This window comes from Montipora capricornis, chromosome 7 (assembly GCF_036669925.1).
Source record: "Montipora capricornis isolate CH-2021 chromosome 7, ASM3666992v2, whole genome shotgun sequence".
Classification (NCBI taxonomy): Eukaryota; Metazoa; Cnidaria; class Anthozoa; order Scleractinia; family Acroporidae; genus Montipora; species Montipora capricornis.
The window spans coordinates 46,023,481-46,030,980 of NC_090889.1; positions in this window are offsets into that span (position 1 = coordinate 46,023,481).

Sequence of the window (7,500 nt, forward strand, 5' to 3'; positions counted from 1 at the left end):
CTGCTCGAGAGAAGGGTATCTATAGGCACTTTGTAGCACCCAGAATTCTTGACACGATATGAGGTACTCCGTAACTGTGAGCCAACAAGCTTTCTAACATGGCACCACGCACCATCAATGGACACCTCTCACACAGAACTGGAAGGATTTCAATGCAGCTTCTTTTTCTTCTCCTTCTTCGCCTTCATGTCCTCGGCGCAAGTCCACTGTAGTTCCGAGTGCATTAACATTCGAGAGTCAATCAAATTTCAGTTGATATGCCATGCGCATGTCCAAATTAAACTCTGTCTACTGACTTAATGGAAAATGTGTCAAATGCAACACAATGGTTTGGGGTTTTTCTAACCTGCGACCAGGCGTACTTTTCATTGGAGAGGGCGCGAAAAGGTACGCCTGATACAATTTCTTAAGGGGTCGTCTGCCGCTTAACTGTCAAGAGTAGTGATGTTATCTTGTGTCATGCTATAAATGTGAGCCAATCAGATTTCACCAGAAAATACCTGCATGTTGCGATTCAGGAAAGATGACAAAAACAAAATAGAACTCTACTTGGAATGTCCGCGAAGTCAGACTTTATCCATACAATGAAAGCTGCTAGTATTTCTGCAATCTCTCTTGACAGTTGAATGATTAAAATAGCAAGGTTGGCGAGCTTAGAGGCCCCTGGGCCCATACAAAAGTCATGGAACAAAAATGCGGGAAAAAAGCAATCTTCTAGTAGCTGATAAAGGAGAAAAATAGAGAGTGTAGAACACCGCAACAGCAGGTAAAATGTGGCAAATGCCAAAATCCACAGTATCCTATAGTACTTAAAACGAGAGGGACATTGAGAGTGTGGAACACCGCAATAGAGAGAAAAATTTGGCAAATACCGCAATATCATGGCTAGTTACTATAGCTAGCTCGGAGTTTTGTTGTGAAAAGGAAGTAAAAGTCTTAAACGAGGCAAACGTACGGATGATTCACGAAAACGATGTCACGAAATTTAAAGAAATAAAATTGTAAACTAGCCATTTGTAATAACGTTACACAATTTAACTAACTGAATGGAATAGATCTGCTTCACTGAAATCGTTTGTGATACGACCAGAAATTCGAAAACAGTCGTACAAACGCAAAGGAAGTGAAGTCTTTTTACTGTCTTCAACGGAAACCGTATAAAAACTGCCTTTCGCAATATCATGATTAAACTGATCGATAGAAATGCCGTAGAAAAAAGAAATACCGCAAACTCCAATGTCCCCCTCTCATAAGTTATCTTGCTGTTCATAAATTTTGCTTAGTAAGTGAAAATTGCCCTTACCTTATTTGTGCCCATTAAACGCGCAGATACTTTATACTTTACACTTTATACTTAGTTAATCGAGGAAGGTAAAAATAATTCCCAACAGCACGCGTGAGCATAACTCCTATCCTGGACATAATTATCTTAGTTTGTTGGTATTTTCAAGGCTTGGGCTTACATGGCTGCCGTGAAGTATGTGAAACGCTCTATAAACAATTCAAGTCTTATACCTAAATAAATACGGTTTAAACTAAAGTGAGGCGCCCATAAGTGGGCTTCTAGCCATGATTTAGTACAAACCAGAAGATCAGCCAAGTCAGGTTGGCTAATAACAGATTTATTACACGACTTGCTCAAAAAGTAGTATCAGTATAGGATTTTACTCTATCCAAGACTTTAACAATATCGCACCGAAAATAAGGCAATGTTATTGGCTAATTTTCCTAATTAACACCAGCTGCCTTGATTTACAATTTATAGAACGTGACGTAAAAGGGGTATAAATTGAACGCGGGATTACGTAACATGCAGACAGTGCAAAGATTACTGTTCTTAGTACTATGATGACAAAGCTCATTCTCAGGACTTTAGGTCTCTGCATCGTGATTTTTTGGCTTTATCAAGAATTGTATAGCAATATTTCCTTGATGCTAGTTGTTTTGAGCTATAACCAAGTTATATTGAAAAGAAAAGAACTCTGGAAGACGGGCAAAACAGAGGAAACAGAACTCAATTTAAAAGTTCCATATGATACTTGTAAATGTCGCGTTTTGAAATTGCATCTTATTTTGAAGAAAACATGGACTAATTGACGTCTTTAGATAATGTTAAGGTGTATCAGGTCTTCATCTTTCCTCTCTGAATCTGAGTGATGATTGTTGCCAGCAAAAAAAATGTCACGGCCATGCGAAAAGCAAGTTCTGATCATCAGTTCGACTAGCTGGCACCGATAGCATGATATGAATAGAAAAAAAACTGAACTGGTTTTATTCCTCTCCTGTTATTTTTCTGGAAAATCGAGGTTTCACCAAATTGCCTTCAAAAAGCTTCACGTTACTAAATAGTAGTCAGTTTCCTCTGCGACGCTGAATTTTCCCTTTGCGTAAAAGGGAATTTAAGCTGAACTAACTGAATGGTGCTTGAGGAAAAATTGATTATAGTTCATAGAAAGGAAAAGTTATGAATTTAGGCAAACTTCAAATGAGCAAACATTAAATATACCAAAGTTTATGTTGGAAGGTCCACGCCCTTTCGATTTTTTGTTCTGCGTTTACGCATGAATTAAGTAACTGACGCGTTTCTTTACGTAGCTCCTCGGGCAGAATAAAACAGCTATTGTATCTTTTTTGTACGGTCAAGGTGAGAAAGAACATATAATAAAGAACTTGGTCGCTGTTCAGAACTATTCCCATCTATTAACTTTGAATTAGCTCCGCTCGACACTTTTCGCTTGCGGGAGAACAGCAAGCTATCAGCAAAATGTGGATATCGAGGGCCTGAGACGATTGGAATTCAGATAAGAACTTGGCTCACATAGAACTGGAAGGATTTCAATGCAGCTTCTTCTTCTCCTTCTTCGCCTTCTTGTCCTCGGCGCAAGTCGACTGTAGATCCGAGTGTACATTCGAGAGTTAATCGGAATTCAGTTGCCATGTCGTTATTTATAGTAACGGTTGTTTAATCGTCGCATCAACTAAAGAAATCAGAGTAAGGTGCTCACTTGTTCCTACATTGCCTCTACGAAAGTTCTAGAACGTTCTGGAGCGTTTTAAGATACGAAAACTTCCCTCTTTGTCAGGCCAATATTGGAAGCCTTTTTTCGTGTTATTATGATCATGATATCACGGTCGGTATACTTCATACTTAGCTAATTGAGGAAGGTAAAAAAAAAAAAAAAACCTCCTAACAGCACGAGTGAGCATTGCTCGTATCGTGGACGTAATTATCTTAGTTTTTTGGTATCTTCAAGGGGACGTAAGAGGTCCCTAAATCATGTTTAGCTATGTCGTCTTTGAAGTCAACTTCAGATTTTAAACCAGCCTGTTTCGATTAGCGTATGTCCAAATTAAATGCTATATACTGACTGAAAGGAAAATGTGTCAAATGCAACACAATGGTTTGCGGTTTGTCTACCCTATGATCAGGGGTACTTTTCTTTAGAGAGGGCGCGAAAAGGTACCCCTGATACAATTTCTTAACGAGCCGTCTGCCCGTAGTCCAGAATCTGGACTTCACTCTGATTGGCGGAAAAACAACAGAGCTCTTGGAGCCTCGCTCCGATTGATTACAGAAATGCAAATCATACTTTAGTAAATAATATTCGCTCAGTAAAAAATGACTAGTATTTACAAGGCTAAAAAAATTGAAAAGTAAAATAACCGAACGTTGAGCCATCTTCAGGGTATTTGACCGTCCGCATGATTGTGTATTTATGTTCATCAGGTAATTCCCGGTGGGAAGAGTTTCGCTAAGTAGCAATGAATTCGTTTGTTTAGAGCAGATTCCATGGTTGGATCATTAGGCCTTCAAAAATTCTGCGTTTGTGAAAGGATTGCGCCGTGCAGAGTATACGCCAGCTAAAGGAATGCGACGCATTTTCACGTACGTGACGGGCAGGTTCAGAGTCATTACATGCGTTGGAATGCTCATGAATTTGCACCTCCAAATTTCTCATGGTCTCGCCTATGTAACTGTCACCGCAAGAAGAGTCTCCTTTAAGCCTGGTTTTCACTAGCGACGCAAGCGCAAGCGCAAGCATAAGATATTAGTGTCAAGTGAAAACCAACAGTAACGCAAGCACAAGCAGAGAACGGAAGCCGAGAACGCAGTCGAAGGACGCGCTAGTTCCATGCTCATTTATAGCCAATCCAATATGGCGGCTAGCAGGCTCAATCAACAGATCTTGTTGTTTCTTCTGCTCCTGCGGCGTAGAAGGCGAAGAAGGCAATCGGCAACGAGAAGAAAGAAACGCTTCTGGATTAGAGACATCTTTAGGGAGAGAAAGACCCAGGGGGACTTTCATAACCTTGTAAAAGAGCTACGGCTGACAGATCGTGAATTCTATTTCAGGTGTGCGTGCAATCTCTTGGATTAATTATTTTGATTTTGATTTATTTCAAATTGCGATTTTTCTGTACAAATTTCATAATAATGTGCAGTCTGCTGCATTCCATTCTTTTTTTTTTACCAACGTAACAAGTGTTCATAATAATTATAATACTAGATTTGCAGCAAAACACTCTTACCACTTTCCTTATGCTAGAAACAATTAGGGCAAATTTCACATCCGTTTTCAAGGTCCATCTGTCTGGAATACTATTGATGGTAATGTAAAATTATCATCCTCTATATCAGTCCTCAAAAGACGATTGAAGGACCAATATTTTTAAACTATTAGGGGTTATTTGCTGTTCTTGTTGATCTCATGAATTTCTAATAATTATTATATTTATCCCTTATACGTTTAGTATTGTCACGTTTGTCTGTTGTGTGTGCCGGCCTAAACTAGAAGTAAACATATGTATAAACTTACTGTGTATCATTATTAACATTATTAGTTATTCTAGGCAGCCAGTGCTCTCCTATTTTATTTTTATATCTAACGAATGTATTTAACTAAGCAAAGTGAAAGAATTAAACTTGTTGTTATCGTAAATTTGTGTTCTTTTGTGGCTTGTCAATCAACATTCTAGGTATTTACGTATGAGTCCAGACAGGTTTGAGCACCCTCTCTCATTGGTTGGTCCACTAATTTCAAAGAAGTCCACCAGAATGAGGGAACCAATTTCAGAAGCAGAACGTTTAACCTTGACATTGCGTTTCCTGGCTAGTGGAGATGACCAACAGTCATTAGCTTTCAGCTTTCGGATAGGAAGAAACACTGTTAGCCATATTCTGAGGGAGACATGCAGTGCAATTTGGAAAGCTTTGGGGGAGATTTATTTAAAACCACCTAGTTCACCAGATGACTGGCAAGCAATTTCAAAGGACTTTGAGGAACTTTGGAATTTACCACACTGCGTTGGAGCTATTGATGGCAAACATGTTAATATGCAGTGCCCAAACAACAGTGGATCCTTGTTATACAACTAAAAGGGATTTTTTAGTCTTGTATTAATGGCAGTATGTGATGCCCATTATAATTTCACCCTAGTGGATATTGGAGACTACGGAAGCAACAATGGCAGTGGTGTCTTGTCACATTCAGAGATGGGTAAAGCCATTGATGATGGCTCCATTAATTTCCCAAAGCCTGAACATTTGGAAGGGTGTGATCTTCCCCTTTTGCCCTACTTCTTGGTAGGGGATGAAGCCTTTGGATTAAAACCATGGCTTCAGCGACCTTACCCAGGAAAATCCTTGACAGAACCCACGCAAATATTTAAGCATAGACTCTCCAGGGCGAGGTGGGTGATAGAGAATGTGTTTGGAATTTTAAGAGCAAGGTGGAGGGTGTTTAAGGGTCCTATTTCTGCCTCTCCTAAAACTGTGCAACTTATTATTGAAGCATCTGTGTGCCTTCACAACTATCTGAGGCAAACAGAAACAGCTTTATATTGCCCATCTGGGTTTGTTGATAGTATGGATAGATCAGGAAACATCAAGCCTGGGGAATGGAGAAGTATGGTATTTTCTACAGAGAGAGGAGCCCTAGATGGGTTAAATAGGGTGAGAGGTTCCCGCTATACCCTTAATGCAATTCAGATCCGGAAGGCATTGACTGATTTCCTGAATTCCGAGCAAGGTGCAGTGTCATGGCAGTGGGCACACGTGAGAAGTACTGGTCCACTTGCAACTTAGTTTATACTTTTACGTTACTAGCAGTACAAGTAAAGTAACACTATAATATACGTTTTGGTATTTATGGTAACAAAAATACTGTACATACAAGTATAGTCCAGGAACACAACATTTATCATACATTATTCTTGAATACAGTAATTTTTTTGTGTTACAATTGGCTTCTTGTACAGGCTTGCGTTGACATTTAGCAATGAACAATAACAAAAAGTGCTTGTCCTGAAAGTCAAGGTCTTTGTGGCAAAATATGGGTTTCTATTAATTTTTCCTTCACCTTGGTTACCATTTAGTTTCTTTTATTACAGCCAACCCAGGTCAAGCATACCCCCACAGATTCTATTAATGATCTATCATTTGAGATTTGAATGCATTGTCTCAGAACATCACCCTTGTGAGCAAGGCAGTGTTAGGTTACAAGTGGTGGTGGACAAGCTAAGTGGCTATAAACGTAAAATAGGGCTGATTTGAGACTCTTGATAATGTAAATTAAATTAAAGCTCAACATTTGTAACAGAAATTTAATTCAGTGATTTGAATTGGCAATACTTTATTTATTACAACCGCTTGAGTTGCCAATGGTCGCTTTTAATGCAATCCTGTATTTCTCACACAACTGTCTTGTGCCAAAACTATTTTTGTACTCAAATTTCAAATATTCCAGTCATTAATAGAATCATGGGGGCTACACTTGAGCTGCTTCAACTGTAATTGAATTTATTGTACTTAAGGTAGGTAACAGAGGGAAATAAAATTATGCTCCTAGACATAGATCTACTTTTGAAAACATTGTACAAACCTGGCATCGGGTGAAATTGTACACCCATTACAGGCAACCACACTATTTTCCTAAAAAAAAAAATTCTTAACATCATACAAACATCAACCTGGAAAACTCCCCCTTGAATTATTATTTTTTTTTTACCTCTGTGAGATAAATTGTAGCAATATTAAAATATTAACAAACATTTTTAAGCTTCAAGGACAGAGAATATGACCCAGACTGAGGTGATGATAACCCTGCTCTTGTAAAGATATCAAAGAAGATTTTAAACCCTGCTTGAAATCTGCCATCACCTTGGCAATGCAACACTATTTTTACCTAACTCTAAAAAGTTGTTAAAAAACTTTTAAAAACTTTAAAATGCGACGACGTTTCGACGTTTACTCAACGTCATTTTCAAGTCAAAATGAATAAGAAAAAGTTACTAGAATATAAATATAGTCCTTCCGGGTATTTAGCCCAGGTTTTAGCTCCTTAGTAAACAACTTCTCAAATATTAAGCAGTCAAACTTTGATCTACATTTTCTCAAAACAGAGAATTAATTGTCCTTCAAATCGGACTTCGATAGGCCATGGTCTTCCAAGTGTCTTCCAATTGCAGAATATTTATGCTCGCCAATGCTCGCCAGAGTGT